General features: G+C 54.1%; 1 protein-coding gene across 1 annotated transcript in view; it reads right to left on the reverse strand.

Annotated features, from left to right (window-relative positions):
• Nucleotides 1-23,633, reverse strand: part of GNG7 (G protein subunit gamma 7) — a 38,329-nt gene that overhangs the window by 14,220 nt on the left and 476 nt on the right. The window contains exon 2 of the mRNA XM_070944818.1: nt 18,618-18,670. The gene's annotated coding sequence lies outside the window, so the exon portion shown is untranslated. The remainder of the gene's footprint in view (nt 1-18,617; nt 18,671-23,633) is intronic.

Here is a 23,633-nt window from a genome sequence, read left to right on the forward strand (position 1 = left end):
AGGTCTTCTAGGCCTCCTCCAAGGACTAGGAAGAGGGGAGCAAGCTTTGCACCCAGACCCCACTTGGGACTTTTAAAGAGAAATGAGTTTTCGCTGCCAGGTTGCTTGTCTCCCTCCCCCCCAAGCTGCCCAACATATTGTGCCAATCGTCACCATGGCCTCTTGAGCAGCTTCTGATCTCCATCCGGAGCCCCAATTCCAGCCTCCACCCAACTGCTGCTGTTGGCGCCCCCTTCCTTGAGCCCTTCAGGCCTGGCAATGTTGCGGGTTGCAGCTGCCCAGCTGGGTCGGATGGCAGCTTCTCAGGTGGGCACCCATGGCAGCAGGGATCCTGTCTGTCCCATCGGGATCTGACCCCAGGGAGGGAGGACCAGCTGGGAGCCCCAGGGGTGCCCTGGGTGAGCAGAGACAGGAGAGGCAGGTGTGCCAGCCTCCTGGATGTTTTCTCACAGCTGATTGTGCCCTGAAGGTGGGGGCAGCCAGAGGAAGAGGAAGCTGAGCAGCGCAGCTTCCTGCAAAACCTCCATGTCAGCTTCCTGCTTTGGCACCACAGCAGCCAATTCCCCCCCCCCCCCACACACACACACGAGGCCTGAAGCCAATTTCACAGATTCCCCCATTGGCCGAGAGGGAGGCCGGGGGAATGGGCACAGCTTGGGGGAGTCGGAGCTGACTTTAATGCTCTCCAAGCGATCCAGATGAGCAGGTGGATGGAGGACGCTCCAGGGAAGCCAGCCGCAGCCGGCCGCTTTGGCTCCTGACCGTGTCCAGAGAGCTGCACGGATTACAGGGCTGGAAGTGACCAGCAGCCGAGCTCAATTCCAGAGCCCGCAATGGTTCAGAAAGGCTCCTTGCCTGCCTGCCTGCCTGCCTGCCAGGTGCCAATGTTTGGGAGTTTGGATCATCTTCAAGAGCTTCCTCTGGATCTCTGCCAGGTAGTGCCGGTAAAGGAGGGGCGTTCCCGCTTGAACATCCCCTCTCTGGGGAGGCCTACCTGCTGGATCCTGATGATCTTCCTTTTTCCCCAGGCACTTCTCTGCTTTCATGCCCCATTTCAGTTCACGTGCCCCCTTGATGCTGCAGGGCAGGCTCTCTGCCTTTCCTCATTTGCTGGCATTTTAACCCAAAGAGTGAAAGAGCCACAAGGTGCTGCACACCAGAGAGTGGGAATGCCAGCCTGCCATGTCTCTCTGGGCAAGAAACCTCCCTGCCTCTCCCGGTGCCCTCCCCGTGCAGCAGTAAAATGACCTTGGCTGGTCTCATCTGCCCCCACCCCCACCCCCACCCCCACGCAGAGGAAGGCCGATGCGTGAGGCTGAGCTGCTGGCTTTGTCATGGAACTAGGGCACACGGTGTGTCACCTGGGCACATGTCTTCACCTTCCCTGGGGAGCTTCTCCCAGGTGCCTGGGCAGCCCCATGCAAGCAGCCTCACTTGGACCAAAAGGTGGCACCTCCCCAGGGTGCCAAGGCTGACCCCTTGGCCATGATCCCCTTGCCCGGCCCTGTCAGCTGAATAAACACTTTTGGCTTATTAAGACAAATCCGGATTCTGTCTTTTATTTTTCGTCCAGTCACACCTGAGCACCTGCCACACACCAGCTTCCCCAAACCTCAAGGAGATGACTGGCCACGGCATCTCTGGCTGATGAGTCTTGTGGCCAAGAGTCCTGCGTTCAAATGCAGCTTTGCTGGGCAAAGGATCCAACACGTCCAGGGCGAAGGGGGGCTTCCTGCCCCTTGGCCTTCCCCCCCCAAGGCCACCAGACACCTCCCTTTGCCAGAATCAGGTGGCATCTGGGGGGGGGTCCAGTGGCTGACTCAGACAGCTAGGGTGGGGCAAAGCCCCAGGTGCGTCAGCCATCCTCCCCACCCCCCACCCGACCAGTAGGGAGAAGAACACTTGGGGATCACCTCCCCCACCATCTTCCCAAACCCATGCCTGCCAGCAGAAGCAGCTTTGCTCCAGGCACAGACGGGGGTGGGTGGGTGGGTGTTATAGAAGTGGGGGTTTGTTGTGAGGGAGAGAGGGCCCTGGCAGAGAGGCCAGTCTTCCATGTGGCTGGCTGTAGCGGTGCCAGCAGCTGCTTTACCAGGAACAGCAGTCCTGCCCAGAGGACGCCTGGTCCAGCTCCCGGGTGCAAGTGAGCCAGGCTGCCTCCCTTCACAGGAAGAGCCTGCAAGTGGGGTGGAGGGCATGAGGTTTCCAGTGACTGCCCAGTGGAAACACAGCTGAGCCCAGAGGGGGATCCCTCCCACTCCACGCCCTGTGGGAGGGGCAGCTGAACAGAAGGCTGAGTGGAGAGGGAAGAGAAGAAAGAAGGATGGAAGGGGAGGAAGGGCTCCTCAGAAGGTGGGGAGGGGCAGAGCTCCATGAAACGGCGCCCACTTTCTCTAGAGGATGCCAAGCCCCTGCATCATGCCAGCAATCCAGTCTCTGCCCTGCATTCCCTCCTCCCCCATGCTCGTGTGCCTCCCCCTACTAAGCCAGACCGGGGGGGGGCGGGGGGACACGACACTTAGGATGTCTCTAATCTGCTCAGTAAATACAACCAGAAGCTGCCAAACTCTAAGAAATGTGAGGGCCTCCATGTTTGCACTAGGAGGAAGCAAAACTCCGAAAGCAGCAGAGAAATCAGCAGCCATAAATCCAACCTGTGACGTCAGCAGAGCCAAAAGCTCCTTTTAGGAAAAGAAGCTGAACGACTGCAGACTGGATGAGCCCCCCCCAAACGCCCCCCCTCCATTCCCTGCGTCAGAGGCCACCAAATGCGAGTGAAAGTCCACATGGCCCATTGTGACACATTCATTTATTTGGTTTATTTCCAGTCCTAACCATTTTATGACCTTGCAATAGAAGGGTAACAAAATATTTCCTAGATCTTTCTGTTTAACTTATTTCCCTGTTATTCTACTTACTCTGGTAAGAGATGTGTTTCTCTTTGCTGGAGGGCTAACTCTGGAAGGCCACCGTCCCCGTTTGGGGAGAGGGGAGGGCTTGGAAGGGATGCTGAGCAGCCAGAAGCTCACCCACCTTGGGCAGGAGTGGCCCCCAAAGCCCCTTGGCAAGGCTGAGGAGATGGCGGGGCAGGATGTGGCCCGAAGAGTTGCAGGCTGTGGCCAAGCGGTCAGGACGAGGAGTGTCTGGCCACCCATGGCCCCACAGGCTGGGGGGACTCAGCTGCCTGGGATTGCTGCCTTTCAGTTTTCTCTCAGTAAGCTGCTGGGGGGGGGGGCTCGAGTTGGGAGCCCCCTCCCTTCTGGCAGGCTCTCTGCTTGGGGGAAAGGTCCCTACCACCATGTTTTCCTGACTTTCGTTTGGCACAAGCACAGAGGCCGATACTGGAGAAAAACGAAGGACCTTCCTCCAGAGAAGTCATTAAAACGCTGCCCGAGGCTGCCTGCCTAGAAGAAAGATTTCTACCCCATGGCGGCTTCTCTCCAGCAGAGGCGGCAACCGGACCAAGAGGGGAAGCACAACGCCTCCTGCGCTCTCTGCGTCCGGCAGCAGCTCTGCCCTTTTTCCTAGCCAGCCATCTGTGCCAGGCAGGGGCTCGCTGGCCATGTCCCTATTTGACAGGCGGAGAGGGCTCTCCCTCTGGGCAGTTAGCAATATTAAAAGGATCAAAACCAGAGCAGCCGAGAAATTCTAAAACAAGGATCAACAGTCATCCCTCACACCCTCAGCCTGTGCCCGTCCCAAGGCAGGAAGCGGCCGGGTCAAGTGGCAGGCAGGGCCCTCCCTGGCTTCTGTTCCACAGCCGCATCCTGACCCCCCCCCCCCCGAGTCTGCCTGGTGAGAAGAAGGCACCTCCAGGGACCCAGAAGCCAGAGGGGGCCCTGAAAACCCAGCAGGGGAGGGGGAGAGAGCGCTTGCTATGGGGAATATTCCTCTATGGGGCACTTGTTAACTTTACCCAATGCCCAACCCGGCTCCTCCTGCTGCCTCACAGCGGTCTCTGGGCTTCCACTCCAAATTCCTGGCTGTGAGAGCCTCTCTGGGGGCAGAAGCCTTGGCCTGCAGCTTCCAGCCCTGGCGCTACCCCCTTCCTATTATCCGGCAGGGCCCAGACTCTGTCCAGGAGACCCCAGGAGATCGGCCCTGGCTGTCTCCAGTCCCTGGCCTTCCCAGCAGCAGCAGCAGCAGCAGCGGTGCCTGCCTGCCTGCGACTCAGCAAGAGGCCAAGCTCCAAGATCGTCAGACTGCCACTGTAGGCCATCCAAGAGGCAGGGCAGCCGCCCAGGATAGCGGTTAGGGAGACCATCAGAGGAAAAGACGTCCTGAAATAACTGCTGGATGAGAGAAGCTACTTGCTGAACTCATCCAACCTCAGGCACAGCAGACCAAGGAAGCAGACCAGGCTGGGGGGGGAGGGAGGAGTCCTTTGGCCAGCCCCCGAGCCACAAGGCTGCGTAAGCCACAGAGATGCTCTCCGCTCCCCCACTCCAGACCTGAAAGGCACGAACTAAAGGCTTGGCTGCAGCCCTCCAACCAGGCTGAATCAGAGGGTATTTTGGGTTCCAAAGTGAGGCTCACACCCACAGAGCCATGGCAACTGGCAGGCACACCGTGCCCCCCTCTGCTTTGAGCCAGGAGCAATGAGGCCTGGGCAGAGAGGGGGGGGCATCAGAGGGAGGCTAAGGGGAATTTCTGAGCTGTTTCCAGAGTTCAAGACCTGCCGGCCACCCAAAAACCACTGCTTACCTCCAGGCTGTGCAGGTCAGGGAGGAAGAGAAGGGGGCTTCCTCCGATGCCCAGCTGTGGAGCCTCAAAGCCAGGCAAGGCAGCCTCTCTCCATCCCCTCCCTCTGAGGCAGAGGTGGGAGTCTTCAGGATAGGTCCCCTCCTAGGTAAGAACTGCCTCACTCTGGCTGGCTGAGCTGCTATGCAAACAGGGGTAACACCCCCCCCCCCCCCCGTAAGAGCACCAATCCCAAAGTGCAAGCCGAAGTGAGGCTGGCCCTCTCTCAGGGCCTCCTCTGGGCAAATTGCTGGCTTCACCCCCTGCCCTCTGCTGCCATAGGAGGGCAGCAGGGATCCTGCAAGGGCTGAGGACAAGAGGACGCCCTGGGGGGCCCTGCTAGGCTGCTTAAGCCTCCCGGCCCTGGCCAGCTGGCAGGGGAGAATGGAGCTGTCCCCTGGGCTGGCAAACAGGGAAAACATGCCAGTACCTAGCCAGGAAGGAGTGTTTGCAGCCCCTTCCCAAAGGTCTGCCTGGGGAGGAACCTGGAAAGCCCCCTCCCAGCACAGCCCCCCAGAGCAGCAGGAGGAACTAACCCTGCCAAGCAGTCTAGACTGGGGTCCGGGACCAAGCGGAGACAAGGCGCTGCTGCCCCCTTGTGCCCAAAAGCTCCTCGGCTGGCAGCAGAGGATGGATGGCACTCATCACTTTTCCTTCCTTTGGACCCGCTTTGCCCCTGCTGACTCACTCCTGCATCCATGCTGGGGATGACAATGATGGGGGGGGGATGTGTTCAAGCATGAATGTCTCACTTGAAGCCCTGCCTGATTTTCAGAACTGGGGAAATTGGATGGTTGCTGATTTCCAGCCGCGGACGTCCATTCTGCAGGGGGCAGGGAGGTGCAAAGTCTCTCTCCCTCCCTCCCTCCCTCCACCGGAAGCGACAGGATGGACTTGCAGAAGAGGGGCTGGGGCCCACTTGCCTGTCTGGGTCCCTCGGGGTGCCTGCAGCTTCCAAGACTCTTCCACGCTTCGTGGCCTCGGCTCCTTCCCGCCAGAGGCTGCTTCTCCCTCCCAAAGCAGAACCGATCGGCCTGCCTGAGTCACTTTTTCCAGCTTCCTCAAAATCTAGCTGTGCTCATGGAAACTTCTCTCCCCCACACACACACCCCAATTCAGAGGAAAGGGAGGTTTTCCTGGGTATCTTATACGAAGATTTCTGTCACAATGCTGTGCTCTCAACCACACTTGGATGAACATGATGCCCGGGGGAGGAGGGGGGGGCTTAATGTGAGAATCCTGGGCAGGGGGTGACTCTCCTGTAGAGCCGGCTGAAGGAAAGTGGGCCCCACCGCTTTCCTCTGCCCAGGACCACCCTCTGCCCAGGAAATGGTCTGTGTCCAGACAGGCCCTGGCATCCACCCAACCGGGGTGGCATGGGGGACTCTACTGAGAAAAAGGGGGCAGGCCCGCCCAGACACACTTACAATCACTCACCCACCCACCCCGTTAGGTTTTTGCCTAACAGAGACCAAGATCAAACTGGAGTCAGCAAAACATTTCTGGCCATGGATCTCAGCAAAGGGCCCTGTGGCTGCCCCACAAGGCACACTGAAGAGTGGGGGAGGGACTCTCCCTCCCTCCAAACTCTCAGCCTGAATCCCCCTTTCATGCCAAGGACGAAGGGCGGCCCAGGGAGGCCTCTCCTTGTCCAGAGGGGATCTAAGTGAGTGGCGGGGGGGGGCAGGCCCTCTCTGGGGGTTCTGAGTAAGGAGGGATTCCCAGAGAGCCCAAGGGGGGTCCTGCCTAGGGGCGGCCATGGGCCTCTCCAGCTGCAGGACCCTCTGCGCCTTGGGGGAAGAAGGGGTTCCTTGATACGGAGCTCTGCCCCTCCCCCTCCCCCGCCCAAAGGGATGAGGGGAACCTGGGGAACAAAGTCTCCATCCATGGAGTCCAGGCTCATCGGTCGATTAGACAGCTGAAGCCCAAGAGCCACAGAGGGCAACCAGGGCTGCCTTGGAACCCAACCATTTCTGCTCTCTCTTTCTTCCTCTTGGTCCGGAGATCGGTCCGGGGGATCTTCCTTGACCAGAGTTGGGTGGGAGGATCCCCTTCCACTTTTCCCCAGGCAAACCGGTGTTTCCTCAAAAGGCTCTGGGTACCAATGAGACTGCAAGAGATGAAGGCGCCCTCCACAACCGAGGCTGGCAGAAGCCCCCTTCCTGAGCCAACCTTCTGGGGAGGGACCCCCCCTGCCCCTTATGCAAGGAAGCCATGGGCACCTCTGAGCCAAGACGGGAGGGAGAGGCCCTGTGCCAAGCACCAGGCAGCAGCAAAGGGCTCACCCTTTCAGTGCTGCTTGGGGACAGTGACGGTACATGGTAAGTGGAGAGCTGGCATTCTTCACCGGGGGGGGGGCGGAGAGGAGGACCCAGCCATGACTTGACAGCCCAAGCAGCCCCCTGGCACAGCTCAGAGCCCCTGGCACGGCGTCCCCTCCATCTGGCACCTGGCGGAGAGGCCCTGCAGAATGCCAGGCAGAAGGGGCAACTTTTCTGGTTGCATCTCCAGAGCAGAGAAAGGTTCTCCTTCACCTCCGTTGCTCCCTCTGGGCCCAGCAACCCTAAAAGGTCTCCAGAGGCAGGCAGCTCCCCGAGACCACTCCAATACCCACAGATCCTCTCCCCCTTGGCCCCCTCAGGTCCCATCTGTCCTCTGGTGCATAATGAGGGGCCTGTTTTCCTCCTGCTGTGGCCCTGAACCTCCCCCCAGCCCAGGCCCCGCTCCGTCTGCAGAGGGGCACAAGGGGGTTTCCCTGGCAGATGGGAAAGGGAGCAGCCGCCCTTGGGTCAGGAGAAAAAGCCCACAGCAAGACCAACAGACCGGCCGTTATCCGAGTCAGATGCCAAAACTCGACTCGCCCGCTGCCAAGCGCCCACCACCTGGGCACGGCATTCTGGCAGAGCAGAGAGAGAGGAACTGTTTATCCTCCGACCGGCCTTTCATGCCTGGGAACACTCAGTTCGGGAACACCGAGGCCAATCAACACACCTTCTGAGGGTCCAAGACGACTTTGTTGCCGCTGAGTACAAACATCCGGAAGCAGCTCTTTCCAGGTGCCCCACAGGTGCAATGGCTGCCCCACCATCACCACCATACGGCAGCTGAGCAGAGAGCCTCTCTGGCCAGGAGTTGCAAGACCAGGTGCTACGCAAGGTCATCCACTGCCCAGCTCCTTTTGAAGGACTCGGTCAAGGCTGCCAGGAACGGCCCAGCCTTTCGCTGGCCTTAAGCCCCCAACCGGTCAGCAGCTCCTGGAAGGGGCAGTGGTCCAGCTTGCCAAGTGTGCTGTGTATCAAGCCAGGAAGCTCGAAAGGGGCATCACGGGGCCGAGTCCAACCAGCGGAGACCCAGGGCACCTCATGTGGCCTTTGCCGATGGCCTCTGCCAAGGACTGTCCCGACCGTCTCTGCCTGGCTAGGACATGGCAATGCCTCCCCCTCTTCCTCTGGCCAGCCAGGACAGGACCACTGGCCCCTCCTGCTGGGAAGGGGCTTCCCACCCAGGACACAAGGGCCTGCTGGGGGCATCATGGCTTGTGGGGACATGCTTCTCCTGGAATCGGCCTGTGCCACAGCTCAGGGAAAGGGGGTTCACATCTCTTGTCCAAAAGGGGAGAAACAGCCCCTGCCCAGGATAGACTGCCTCTAAAGATGGAAGTTCATTTCCCCCATTCTGGAGGGCATCTCCAGGCTGACTGAAATCATCTCCTACTCAGATGTTCCCTCCCCCTTGGCAGCCCCTCTGCTTCACACACACACCCTTCAGCAGGAAGGACCCCCCTCCACAACTGGCCTCCCTTGGCCCCCCTCCTTTGCAAGTCGAGCTGCCTGACCGAGGCCCCCAGCCACACCTCACATGCATCGGAAGTGGCCCTGCAGGGCATCTTTTATCGGGCTGGGGTGCTGCTGGGACCCACCCATGGACTTTTCCATGGAAATTCCCAGCTCTCGGCTGGGAGAAGGGAAATGGGGGTGGGGGCGGGGTGGAACAGCCACCTGGCTGGAGAGGCACAGCAGAGAAATTAAGCTACAGATCAGGCAAGAAAGGCCTCTCCTGTCTAGGCCAGTGATCCCGCCCCATGCTTTTTCCCCCCAGATGGGGGGATGCGACACAGCTGCAGGACTCCCCAAGCCAACTAGATTGGCCAGGCCAGACCAGGTCAGACTCGGGGACGCGACACCAGTCTGGCACCAAGGAAATCTGGCACCCCCTTGCTTCCCCTCCAGATATTTGGGGAAAGCCTGTAGAAGAAAGGGGAGAAGCCGGGAGGGACTACCAGAACCACCTTTTCTGGGAGTGCTGGCCTACAATTCCCATCATCCACAGCCTTTACAAGGGAGAAGCACAACACTGGGCAGGTCCACACTGGGAAGATTAGCCCCAGACCAGATCTCACCACTCAAATTCAGCTGACTAATTCTGCCCCCCCCCTTTTTTTTTTTTGCAAAAAACACACACCATAATTAGACTTCACCCTCTTCTCCGCCTGAAGCGGCTCTTCCCAAAAGGAAGGACAGATTCGACTGGAAGCGTCGCGGCAGGACAGTTGGGGATTAGCGGGCTCTGATGAGCCCCACGAAATCCCGGGCTGACGAACCGCTGCAGAGGGGTCTTTGGACCAGACCTGTCCTGTAGGGACAGGGAAGAAAGAGAGGCACCTCGGAAGACCAAGAGGACCAGGTAAATTCCTTGGAGGTCAGAGGATATTCTCTCTGACTCTGCAGCCGGGGGGGAGGGGGGGGGCAGACATTACGACCGCCAGTAAGCTGGGGCAACTGGACCAAGCAATGTGCAGGAGCAGAGAACTGAGCAGAATATTGATGCCGGGTGAGTGATATCTAACTCACAGGCAGAAAGGGGGAAAAAAGGATTTTTAAAACAATTGTAAATGTCCTGGCGTTATAATAGCGGCTAATAGGCGTGGGAAAGGACGGAAGAAGAAGATTAAGGCGGAAGTTATAAAGCAACAGAATCCGATTAGAAATTTGTCTGTTTTGGATTTAAAATATTTGGAGAACTTTAAAAAAAAAATAGAAGAACTAAGAACCCAAAAAGATTCTTTCTCAATTTGGAAACTTTAAAGGGAGGAAGAATAATAAAGAAAAAAAACTAAAAAAAAAAACCTGTAATAGAAAGGACTGGTTAATGACTTTAAATTGAAATTTAATTGGAACGTAACGTGGAATTTGGATTACATAAAGCTGGACTGAATTTTAAATTGATTTGGTGTATATAAAGGTGAAAAAGAAGAAAGGAAAAAAAAGTCAAATAAGTAAAAACTGTTAAAACGGATTGCAACCAAAATGGATGCCTTTTAAGCTCATCAATTGTAATTGTGGATTGTAGAGAGCCATCTTCAGGAGGAAAAAAAATCATTATAACACTGAACTTTTGTTTTGGAAAAAGAAAAAAAACTTGAACTTTGAAAGGGATAACAGCGTGTGAGAAATTTTAAGGAGACACTGTTTGTTCACAAGCATTTTGGCTTGGAGAAAAAGAAAAAAAAGGATTATAACATAACTTCAATTGGAATAATATCAATTTAGAAAGAACAAAATGGCGCAGGAACTGAAGGAAATGATGATAACCATGTACCCATCATTGAAAATGGAAATAAGGAAAATGACCACAATACTGCATGGAAAATTGAAACTTGATGACCAAAAAATGGACTTAGGATACATTCAAGCTGACAAAGAAGCAACTAATGAGAAGCAAGGAAAAGAGACTGAAAATAAAGAAGACAAAGACAAGGAGATTGATTATGGAAAATTAAATGATTATATGGGTAGTAATAATAAAAGGAGAACTTTAAAAATTACATTGGGTTTAACAATGGAAAAAATAGAAAAAGGGGAAAGAAGCAAAAAAAGAAAAGAGGATGGAATAGAAAGAATATAAAAAACTTAAATGATTACACTGAGATTATCAGTGAGAAAATTAAAAAAAGGGAAAAGGGATGGAAAATAATGGGAAAGATACAGCAAAATAGAAAAGTTTATGATCTTAAAAAAACAGAATGATTACATTGGGATTAACAGTGGGAAGATAAGAAAAGGGGAAAAGAGAGATCAGGATTTTAAAATACAAAAAAGAAGAAAGGGAAAGAAAAAGAAAGTAAAATATAAAGATAGAAAGGGAGAAAGAAATGGAAGGAGAATATGAGGCAAAGGAAAGGAATACCAGGGAAAAGATAAAATTGTATTTTTAATGAAGTGATTTCAAAACTATATGGAAGTCAATACGCAGAAATGAACTGTATTTTTAATGAAGTGAGTTTAAAAAATATGGATGTATGATGAATGTAATAATTTGAATATTTTTAATTAATGAAGGGTATTGTAACAAATTGAATATTCTTAATTATATAGTTGGAATTTAACTAAATAAGAAAAGAAAGTTGAAATGATATTGGATTATGAACTACTTAGATATATTCAACTGGTTTTTGATAAAAATGTTGAAGTGTACTATTTGGAACAACTGATAAAGAAAAAACTATTTGAGATTGGAACAAGAGAATTTAAGAAAATAATTGGGAATTGTATTATGTTATATGAATTTAAATGTAGAAGTATTGGATTAAGATTGATACTTAATTGATTTTTTATTGAATATGTTTAATTGTTGAAATGTATTATTTGGAATAGTTAATTAAAGAATCATTGGTGATTGGAATAAGAGAATTTAAGGTAATAATTGGGGATTGTATTATGTGAAGTCAAATTTAGGGATTCAAATTTTAAGGAGGGAAAAGAAAAAATGAACTACAGTCAGGTCCAGAAATATTGGGACATCGACACAATTCTAACATCTTTGGCTCTATACACCACCACAATGGAGTTGGAATGAAACAAACACAATGTGCGTTAACTGCAGACTGTCAGCTTTAATTTGAGGGTATGTACATCCAACTCAGGTGAACGGTGTAGGACTTACAGCAGTTTGTATATGTGCCTCCCACTTGTTAAGGGACCAAAAGTAATGAGACAATTGGCTTCTCAGCTGTTCCATGGCCAGGTGTGTGATATTCCCTCATTACCCCAATTACAATGTGCAGATAAAAGGCCCAGAGTTCATTTCAAGTGTGCTATTTGCATTTGGAATCTGTTGCTGTCAACTCTCAAGATGAGATCCAAAGAGCTGTCACTATCAGTGAAGCAAGCCATCATTAGGCTGAAGAAACAAAACAAACCCATCAGAGAGATAGCAAGAACATTAGGCTTGGCCAAAACAACTGTTTGAAACATTCTCAAAAAGAAGGAATGCACCGGTGAGCTCAGCAACACCAAAAGACCTGGGAGACCATGGAAAACAAGTGTGGTGGATGACCGAAGAATTCTTTCCCTGGTGAAGAAAACACCCTTCACAACAGTTGGCCAGATCAAGAACACTCTACAGGAGGTAGGTATATGTGTGTCAAAGTCAACAATCAAGAGAAGACTTCACCAGAATGAATACAGAGGGTTCACCTCAAGATGTAAACCATTGGTGAGCTTCAAAAACAGGAAGGCCAGATTATAGTTTGCCAAACAACATTTAACAAAGCCTTCACAGTTCTGGAACAAGATCCTATGGACAGATGAGACCAAGATCAACTTGTACCAGAGTGATGGGAAGAGAAGAGTATGGAGAAGGAAAGGAATTGCTCATGATCCTAAGCATATCACCTCATCAGTGAAGCATGGTGGTGGTAGTGTCATGGCGTGGGCATGTATGGCTGCCAATGGAACTGGTTCTCTTGTATTTATTGATGATGTGACTGCTGACAAAAGCAGCAGGATGAATTCTGAAGTGTTTTGGGCAATATTATCTGCTCACATTCAGCCAAATGCTGCAGAACTCATTGGACGGCACTTCACAGTGCAGATGGACAATGACCCAAAGCATACTGCAAAAGCAACCAAAGAGTTTTTGAAGGGACAGAAGTGGAATGTTATGCAATGGCCAAGTCAATCACCTGACCTGAATCCCATTGAGCATGCATTTCACTTGCTGAAGACAAAACTGAAGGGAAAATGCCCCAAGAACAAGCAGGAACTGAAGACAGTTGCAGTAGAGGCCTGGCAGAGCATCACCAGGGATGAAACCCAGCATCTATGCATTCCAAACTTCAGGCTGTGATTGACTGCAAAGGATTTACAACCAAGTATTAAGAAGGGAAAGTTTGATTTATGATTATTATTCTGTCCCATTACTTTTGGTCCCTTAACAAGAGGGAGGCACATATGCAAACTGCTGTAAGTCCTACACCGTTCACCTGAGTTGGATGTACATACCCTCAAATTAAAGCTGACAGTCTGCAGTTAACGCACATTGTATTTGTTTCATTCCAACTCCATTGTTGTGGTGTATAGAGCCAAAGATGTTAGAATTGTGTCGATGTCCCAATATTTCTGGACCTGACTGTATATTAGGATGAAAAGTTAAGATGAAGGGTAATATTGGTTTATTAGAATTAGAGAGAATAAAGGATATTTGCTGAGTGAGGGTCACTTCCCCGCTGCCTTGAAAGAGGTGGTGGTGAGGCCTCTCCTCAAGAAGCCTTCCCTGGACCCGGCAGTATTAGCCAACTATCGTCCTGTCTCCAACCTTCGCTTTGTGGCGAAGGTTGTTGAGAGTGTGGTGGCACGACAACTGCCCAGGCATCTGGATGAAGCTATCTATCTAGATCCGTTCCAGTCGGGTTTCAGGCCTGGGCGGAAACGGCATTGGTCGCGTTGGTTGATGATCTCTGGAGGGCTCGGGACAGGGGTTGCTCCTCTGTTCTGGCCCTGTTAGACCTCTCAGCGGCTTTTGATACCATCAACCATGGTATCATGCTGCACCAGTTGGAAGAGTTGGGGATGGGGAGCATCGTGTTACGGTGGTTCTCCTCCTTTCTCTCAGTTCGTGTTGGCAGGGGGGTAGAGGTCAACCTCGAGGCCTCTCATTTGTGGAGTGCCTCAGGGGTCGGTCCTCTCGCCCCTTCTATTCAACATTTATGTGAATCCGCTGGGCGAGATCATCCGTGGCTCTGGGGTGAAGTACCATCAGTATGCTGATGACACCCAGCTGTACGTCTCCACACCAGGCCACCCCAACGATGCCCTTGAAGTGATGTCCCAGTGCCTGGAGGCTGTGCGGATCTGGATGGGGAGGAACAGGCTCAAGCTCAACCCTTCCAAGACTGAGTGGCTGTGGTTCCCGGCATCCCGATATAGTCAGTTGACTCCATCACTGACTATCGGGGGTGAGTCTTTGGCCCCCATGGAGAGAGCGCGCAATCTGGGAGTCCTCCTGGATACGCAGCTGTCCTTGGAGGAACATCTGACGGCTGTAGCCAGGGGGACCTTCTGTCAGGTTTGCCTGATTCACCAGTTGCGACCCTTTCTTGATCGGGATTCCCTGTGCACAGTCACTCACGCCCTCGTCACCTTGCTCCTGGACTACTGCAACGCTCTCTACATGGGGCTCCTCTTGAGGAGCACCCGGAGGCTCCAACTGGTCCAGAATGCGGCCGCGTGGGTAATCACGGGAGCCCACTGGCGCTCCCATATAACACCGCTCCTGCGTGAGCTGCACTGGCTCCCAGTGGTCTTCCGGGTGCGCTTCAAGGTCTTGGTCACCACCTTTAAAGCGCTCCATGGCATAGGACCAGTTATCTTCGAGACTGCCTGCTGCTATCGATGACCTCCCACCGACCTGTGCGCTCCCACAGAGAGGGCCTCCTCAGGGTGGCATCAGCCAAACAATGTAGGCTGGTGACCCCCAGGGGGAGGCCCTTCTCTGTGCGGGCACCTACCCTCTGGAATCAGCTGCCCCCAGAGATAAGGAGAATCCAAGACCTCGGTGCCTTCCGCCGTGCCCTTAAAACTTTCTTTTTTCAGCAAGCCGGGCTGGCTTAACATATTTTTTTAACATATTTTTAAATATTTTTAATTGGTTTGTTATCTTAAATTGGGGCCAAATTAATATATATCCTTTTAATTGTTTTTAATGTTTGTATTGTATGTTTTTATCTAGCTGTACACCGCCCTGAGTCCCTCAGGAGAAGGTGCGGTATATAAATTCGAAATAAAATAAAATAAAATAAATATATATATAAAATTGTGTTAAAGATGAACAAAAATCTGTATAAATTTAAAACCGGGCCAATATTCTGTTCAGAAAATATGCATTGTATGTTTGTTTGTGTGTTTAAAAAATAAAAAAACTTTGCAAAAAGAAAAAGGAAGGACAGAAAATTCTCTGCAGTCATGACATCCCAACTTAGCCCCCCCCCCCTTTCCTCCTCGGGAACCCACATTGCTTTTATTTTTAACTGTGGCTTCAGTGTCAAACAGATGCAGCAGCCCTGAGGACCTTCCCCTTCCTGAGATGCCCACCTGCAGCTGAGTGACAGCAGGAGGGCAAGACGCGGGACTCGGCTAAGGCGGTGGCTGGGAGCCTCTTGAGAACCCAAGCAAATGGGGCCCCCTCTTGGTCAAAGGATCCTGCCAGGCACAAGGGGCTCGGCCTGCAACTTGCCCCAACAAGGTCATGCCAACTCCAGCACGGGGACCTGCCATGTGCCCATGCCACTGTTTCCACCCCAGGTGGGAAAAGCAGCCAGGCTGGAGAGGGGCTGGGTGAGGGGATCAAGCAGGCAGGAGAGACCCCCAGGCCCCTTGCTTCTTAAAGGGCTTCTGGCAAACCGGCTCCCCCTACCCCCCTCCCGCCTTCCTGGGCAGAGGGCAAAGGGCAAAGCAAGCCCTCCCAGAGGCTGGCAGCTGACAGCCTGCGCCAGGCTTGGATTCCAGGGTCCTGTGGGGGGGGGGGTTCCCCTTCTGAGAGGCCAAGCAATTCACGCAGGAGCCCAGGCTGGCCTCCCTTCAGCCTTCCTGGCCCAAAACAAGCCCAGCGATCTTCTGTGGAACCAGCTACATGTTCCCATCTTGGCCCAGGTGAGGGACCCAGTCCTGCTGGCATCCCAAAGGGCCTCGCTTGCTACCCTGAGAGGTCACAATTTTTGGCTGGGGGAAACACCAGAACACTGAGGCTTGCCAGTCCCCTGCGTGGGCAGAGATGTGGCCCAGCTGGACCCCCTGCAGGAAAGCCCCCCTGCTGAACCCCCAGCCCTTCCCCGGAAGCTGCACAGGTGCTCCTGAGCGCAACAAGCCGCCTGCAGGAAATTCTGCCCAGAGCCCAGCTCCTGCTTTGATGCGAGGCTTTACACACACACACACACACCCCTCATGTCGCAAAGCAGCCTGATAACCAACCAAGTCCGCTAGATAGAATTTTCCACAGCAACCCATTTTCCAAAGTGGGATATGCCTGCCACCCCCACCCCCTCCGGTGAGGTTGGCGCAACCCAAAACAATGTGACCCACCCACCCCCCACTCCACTGCTTGTGTGAGTCTCTTAACCACCAGGACTACCCCCGCCACCCTACCAGGAAGAGAGAGAAAGGAAGGAAGGAAGGAAGGAAGGAAGGAAGGAGGGAGGGAGGGAGGGAGGGAGGGAGGGAGAGCATCTGACGCTCCAGGATGTTTCTAGAGCTGGCCCAGAGGCTCCAAGACCCCCTCAGGCCTGCGCAGTGTTGGGGGGCTGGAGGTCAGCCATGCAGCATCAAAGCAGCCTTCCTCTTCCTTCTGCCTGGGAGAAGACAGGTACTTGAGACCACTGTAAACCGTAACAGGGCAGGGGGCTTCTGCAGGGGCTCCTCCTTCAATAGCCCCGTCTCTCCCATCTCTTTGCAGGCACAGAAACTCACCTCCTGGACTGCTGCTCCCAAACTCTCCGGAAGCTAATTTGGTTTCTCCCAAACCAGCCAATGATATCTTTTCAATTTTCTTTTCAAGCTTTGAATGCTACTCTTCAAAACTGAAGTCCTAATGTAGCAGTTTGGGAAGGCTTGTTTGAGTCTTGTGTGGGTGAAAAACAGACTTGAAAATGGACTGGAATAGTTCTTTTGCCAGCCTCAGAGGAGACACTTCTGTTACTACCACTCTTATGCGTTTCTGTGGGAAAAGCCAAAAGGTCTGGCAGGGCTCAGAGCCGCGTATGCATGGACCACCAGCCACCTAGCCAAAGCCCCTGGAGGACAGGAACAGCCTCCCAGCTGGGGAGCCACAGGTGTGCAGTGCCCCCTGGCGGCACATGTCATACAGACACACACATCTCTCGTGCAACGCTCCCCCCACCCCCTGCGCAAATTAGATCCCTCTCCGACTGAGATCCATCTCCCCCTCACCCCCCACCCCCCCCACCCCCGGCCAAGGAGTGCGACCACCTTCCTGCTCTCAGCTTCAACAAAACACAAGCAGCGCCCCTCCCTCCCTCCCTCCCTCCGCCAGCCCTGCTCTGAGGGGACCAGTCTGAAGGGGAAACTGGCTCCTTTTCAGCGGGGGGGGGGGGTTATGAGAGAAGAACCAAGGGCCGCCTTCATGGGGGAACGGGGTGGGGGGGCTCCTCAAAGGCAGAACAGACTGTGGCACAATTCAAATAAGGAGAAATGAAAACCCCACCTGGGACCAGACTGCAAAGGCCCTCGAGTGGCACAGATCACCCAGGGCGGAAGCCCACTCCCATCCAGGAGGTCACTCAACAAACGTGCCCCCTGGAAAGTCTCTTCAGCGGCCAGACCCTTCCCGCATGCTTCCAAGTCAGAGGCCCCGAAGAGGAGGAGCAGCACAGAGGAACCCAAAGGCTCTGCCGGTCTGAGCAAAGCCTCCCCCCCACCTCCGAAAAGCAGCCTGGGTGTGGCTGAAAACATTTAGCTGTGTCAGAGGGCCTCAGCTACCTCACATGCAAGGAGACCAGCAGGATAACAGGGCCAGGCTGAAACCCAGAGGGATCTGACGCCCATCGCCTCACAAGCCCTGAAGCCCTCACCGCAATGGCTTCCTGAAGGCAGGAGACCAGGGGAAGGCACTGAAGGGAAGCAACAGCCACGACGACCTGCCTAAACAAACCCAGCAGCCATTTCTCTAAAAACCCCAAATTGCCAGCCAAGAATGCAAAGCATCCCTGGTCAAGACAAACCCCAATGATGGCTCCTTCTCCCTATTACAAGTAGCCCATAAAATGTGCCCTGGCTCCCTCTCAAGAGCCTTCTAGAAATCTGATACAAACAGGAGCAATAAAGCAAATAATGAGGGCCATCCGGGGTCAAACCCTTGGAAAAGTTCTGCCCTCATCAGCGGGCAGATCGATACGGTTGCAGGCCCCACATCCCAAGGGGGCCCAGCCCTGACTGTAGGGCCAAAAGTCTGGCCAAGACCAGCCTGTCAGCCCTGCGAGGTAGTCCAGACAGGAAACCGAACCTGTGAGCTGCAACGTTGCCTTTGTTTTGAGGCTACAACAGAATCCGGCAAGTCTGAAAGCACACCTCCCCCGTCTTCCCCCCACTCGAGATTTAGGGAAGGTCCCCTCAGAGACACTGCTCCACACACCCCTTCCTCTTCTCTCTACGGGACTCAGACTACTGTCTTCCCCTCTTGTCCCCCAAATTTATTTTCACAGCCCCATAAGTGCTTCTGTTAGAGAGCAGCCATTTGTCCTTTGGGGGTGAAGGGGTCCTTGGCAGGTTGTTGTTCTCCTTGAGCCAGGGGGTTGTGATTTAAGTTATACCCTCCTCTCCTTCCTCCCATTCCTTAGGCAAAATTGCAAGCAGCTGCTCAGGCCAGAGCTCCCCCACTGCCACTGGGACTGGCCCCACGGCCTCCTGGGTCCACACTCTTCCAGGCTGCTTCTGCTCCTCCGGACTGAGCTCCAGCTGGATCTGTCAGCTCGCCTGTCTCCTCTCCTCTCCTCTCTTTGGCCCCCTCCTTCTGGCCAGCCCCCTTGTTGTGCCATCAGGAGAGTGAACAAGCGGGTGCATGCAATGGAGAGACTGGCAGTGCCTTACCTGTCAAGGAAGCCCCTCCTTCAGTCTCCAAGGGCACCGCAGAGGCTGCCTTCCTAGAAGGGCCAGAGCAAAACAAAGATATGAATCAATTTGAATCAATTTAAATTGATTGAATCAATTTACTACCGAACCGGGAGTAAGGGTAAGTAGAATCCACCCCTGGTTTTCACTACAACTCCCACCAGTCGCAGTCCTGTGCCAGGGCAGAGAGGTGTCACCCCAAAAGCTGGACGATGGCTCCCTCTGCGTGGATCGCCTCCTGTGGCCCACATCCCAAGCTGCCCAGGGAAAAGGGGGGGTGGGGCAGAGGCTAGGCAGCCCTGAGAGCTCCACTTAAGCAGAGGCGGAATCCGGACAGAAAGCGGGGTTCACAGGAGGGTCCCCCAGCAGCAGCAAAGGCTGCCTGGGGCCACCTCAAAAGAGAAGCATGAAAATGGAGAGAAGACCCGGGGTGGGCCCCAGCTTCCCTTGAGGCCAATTCCTTCAGAGGGGAACTTTCAGGTGGAATCTAAAGAGATGATCAATGAATTCTTATGCAAGGAAGCTATGCAGGGACTCCTAGTGCAGCTCTCTAGGGCTACCCCTTGGGCAGAGTATAAAACAAATAAAAGTCACATTGGGACAGAAAAAATGGTGCCTTCACATTGAATGGCACAACTTCCCAGAAGCCCCCAGACAGGATCAAACACAAGGGGTCCAGACGCTGAAATAGCGCTGGGCAAAGGAAGCCGTCCAAAACAACTCGCAGGAGGCCCTCCTGTCCTGGCAGAGCAAGAGCCAGTGCCCATTTCCTCCTCCCAAGGCAGCCCCCTGCAGCACCCAAGTGGGGGGCAAAGGGGACGCCCTCCATGTCTCTGGGGAAAGGGCCAGGTCCCACCAGCCCTCGTTGCTGCTCCCGTCTCCTTGGCTGTCCCCCCAGAACCAACCAGCCTTGTTTGTTTCCCCAGAGAACGGCCCAGGTGGGAGGAAGCAAGATCCTCAAGTGTGCAATTCCCACATGCGCCCACACTCAGGCCTGGGCAACAAGACGGCACCACATCTCAGGCCGGCCTCTGGAGCCCCTCTCCTCACCCCACCCAGCTCAGTTTCCCCCCCACCCACATTTCCCAATGGAAACCAGTCGGGGAGTCCAGCCCTGAACAGAGCCCCATTGCAATGGGGGGGGGACCGCTTTGGGAGCTTTAGGGGGATGAGCCCGAAGGCAGAATAAGCTGCCTTCCAACCGGGAGAGGAGTCAGTTGGCCGCAGCCGCGGAGGCAGGCAGCCTGCCTTGAACAAGATCAACTAATTGGATCAGATTAGAGACCCAAAGTAAGCCAATTCTCCGATCCACCAGCTGTGGATCTCGGCTAATCTTGCTTCCCCACAGTAGCAGCCAGCACCACCCCGCAGACCACAAGCGCTTTCTCACTTACATCTTTCAATTAAGATGATGAGGCTTCACAGGTCTGGCATGGGTCCAAAAAAAAAAGCAAGCTTAGAAGGGAAGGACCCCCCCCCCCCATTTCCTTTGCAGAAAGGAGGGTTTTTTTTAAATCTGCCAGATAGACTCACTGTACAGCTCAATCTGGATCACCAGTGAGTGATTCAAAAAACAAAACAAAACCCAAGACTTTTCTGGCCGCAGAGGAAGAGAGCTTTGGGAAAAAACTGATCACACCTCAGACGGAGTGATCTCCCCCAAGAGGCAGGGAAAGTATCAAATGAGAGACTGCAAGAAATATATCCAAGAGCTGGCAGGATTCCTTGCCTTTCAACCCACCTCAAGAAAGCACACTTCGATAAAAATACCCGACACCATAATATTGTACAATTTGGGAGAGAAGTTGGCATTCTGTCAGCTTAGGAAATCACGACTGCCTACCAAATAAAGAGCAGGAAGGGCACGGAAAGGTACCAGGCAAATTTCAAGACACAAGCCACCAGTCCCTGGCACGGCTCGGCTCGGCCATTTGGGCAGTGGGGTCAGACCCAACACAGCTGGGCTGCAGACCAGAATGGGGCCTCAGAGGCCAGCCGGCCGTGGCCCTGTCCCACTGAGGGGGGGTGCAAGAGAGTGACCTGGGGACCAAGGGGGCCTTCCTTGGTCCCACTGGGGCAAATGAACAGAAACAGCCACGGAGCCACGAGAAGAACCTCTTGGCCCAACCCACGGAGACTCGGCCACGCTCCAAGGTGGGTTCTCAGGCACCGCCTGACTTTGCTGGGGTCCCAGAGGCCTCTTCGGCAGCTCTTGTGCAAGCCTCGGCTGTGCGCTTGTGATCCTTTGATGCCATTAGTCTTCAGGTCACTCTCACATCTTTCCCTCTTATTTATTTGTGTAGAGTTTAGAGACTGGCCAGCACCATAAGACTCTCACCAGCTTACAACCTGAAAAGCAGGAAATACTAATGAAGCCTCTGTCTTGGCAGAATGCCTCTCAGGGGGCAGGCAGTCCCTCAAGGAACCAGGCCCACCCCAGGAGGGGTTTCAGAGAGGTAGAAAGTGTTCAAAGGCCAACCGGAAGTGCAGTGAAGTGCAGCTGGGGAGCAGCAGTGCCACCTCATATGGCCCAGGGTGCCCCATTCTGGACCAGCTGTGTATTCTTGAAGGAGTCGTGAAGGCTGGTTCCCACAGAGTGCGCTGTCCCAGTCCATTTGTTGAGGGACCACCTGGGGGTCCTCCCCTGATCCAGGAGCACTGCAGCTGGTGAATCGGATGGACCCCCATCCCATGCAAAGCCCCTCTTGGCCACGAGTGCCACCCAGAACTGCAGCGGAAGCCAAGGCCACCGGATGGGCCCGGCTGCTCCTGGGCGGGTTTAATAACCCAGGAGGGACCTGGCTGAGTCCCCAGCCTTGAGGACCACCGGGCTTAAACTCATCCCAGACCAGCTCCCGAGACCATCCTCCGGGCACTGCCCCTAAACTCCAGGTGGATCTCAGTGGATTTTTTTTCCTGTCAGGCGGCTGCAATATTCTTCCCAGAAACTCTGAAGATGTTCCTGTCCCAGCAAGGAACAGATCACCAAGAGGCCAACAGTGGAGAAACCGCACTTTGTCACTCTCATTAGGAACACAGAAACCCGACAGCAGAAAAAGATCTCGCGGTCCATCGAGTCTGCCCTGGAATCCAGAATGTGGGCATTGGGTCAGATTCGTTCTTTCTCTTCCTCCAACTGCCTCCTATGGCACTTCAGTTGTCAGAACCCCCAAAAAAGCCAAGGGGAGCCTTGGGATTGTGACACAGGGCCAGCAAACTCAAGGCTGCCACAAAGGCCTTTGCTGAATTGCCCACCAGACCCTTAGGAAGAGCCTCCCCCTCTCTGGAACACAGCAGGAGCCATGCGCCCTCTACCCCTCCTGGATGGGGGGGGCACCAGCAAGCTGAAGAGCAATTGGGTGGAGGATGGATGGGTGCCTGAGAGGAGGGGGCTTCGGCGATCTAACTGGAGGAGGAGAAGGAGAGCCACAAAAGCAAAGTGCTCAGCCAGGAGGAAGAGGAAGCCGAAATGGACCTCCCCCCCCCCACGCCATCCATGTCCTGCTCCTGCTGCTCCTCAGTGCAATCACAGCTGAGCCTTTTGTTCCCGCGGAGGGAGGGCATCAGAGGGGAGAGCTTTTGTTCCTCCCTGCTCTGGTCAGAGAGAGGCTGGAGAAGGTGAGGGTCCCAACCCTGGACATCCACCTCAGGCGGGGAGAAAGAGGAGGAAGGCTCAGGTGCCGGGGAAGAAGAGCAGAGGGGCAGGAGAGCTTCCGGAGAGCCCGCACAGCACGTAAGACCACTCCGGATCTCCGCTTCCTGAGATCAAGCGCGAGCAAAGGAAGCCTCCCCAGGGCACCCACAGCCTCCTCTTTCCTCCTGGGCAGAGGGAGGCTAAGAGAGCCACTGACAAAACGGGCTTAGGGAAAGTGCCCATCGCAGACACAAACTTAATTGTAGGCAAGGATGAGCACATAATGAACAGGATTTTGGCCTCAAACTCACAGATCCCGTTGTATTTCACAAAAGACAGCTAAAGCCTTGGACTAGATCCTTGAGCAAACCTTGGGGGGAGCAACCCCAAAAATGTGTGGCTTCCCCCACCCCCACCCCCGAGGCCAGCCCATTCCCCACCGTGAAAGCCAACTCAGGCATGAGTCCTGATGGACCTTGTTTCCCAAACACACGACTGGAGGATCCGTGCTCCGAGATCTGATCCTGTCCGAAGAAGAAGCCCAAAACAGCACACACGCTCCCTCGCTCGGTTCCAGGAGAGCTGGGCAGGAAGCTTTGCTCCGTGGGGTAGGAATCTTTGGGGCAAAGAGATCCAGGAGGGTTCCGCTTGGTAGGAAAACATGGGGGAGGGGCCGTGAATGGGGGCATAAGCGTGATGATGCAGTCATGCAAACCTCATGGCACATCTAGCAGAGACCAGGACACAAGTACCTAATTGTGGTGTTTGTGTGATGATAACATCACACAGGTGTTGCCATTTTGACTGGAAGTATCAGCATCTGTGCCACTCGAAGCAGTTTAGTAACAGGGTTCAAACAGGCCCCGGAAGGGCTACCGGCCCAAGAGAGAAGGGCAAGAAGAGGGATGCCAAGACAGGAGACACCAGAGAGCCTGGGAGGAATGGCTGGATGTCCCCTGGGAGCCAGGCAAAGTGCTAGAGGATGGGAGCAAATGCTCCCTCCCCCAAGAGAGAGTCTGTTTCACTACAGCTTCATACCTGATACTATGGGGAGATGAGGCGGGGGGGGGGGCAGAGAAACTCTTGCTTGGCAGGCCAAGGGAGCTGACCAGGAAGAAGCCACCCCTCCAGCCCCATCCTTTTGGACCTCCTTTGTCCTAGGCTTCAGCAAGGCACTGGGGGGGGGTCCTACTAGAGAAGAGGGGAGATGCTACCCAGAGGTGGATTCAAGCAGGGGCTGAGAGAGAAAGGCCAGAAGGGGGGGGCAGCAAACGCCTTAGGGGCCGCCTGGAGATTCAAGAGGATCCCGAGGAGGGGATCCGGCGTGGGACGAGGCCGCCTGGGCGGCAGCATCGGGGCCT

Source organism: Pituophis catenifer, unplaced genomic scaffold (assembly GCF_029215685.1).
Source record: "Pituophis catenifer annectens isolate HBS135680 unplaced genomic scaffold, rPitCat1.0.hap2 SCAF_1, whole genome shotgun sequence".
Lineage (NCBI taxonomy): Eukaryota > Metazoa > Chordata > Lepidosauria > Squamata > Colubridae > Pituophis > Pituophis catenifer.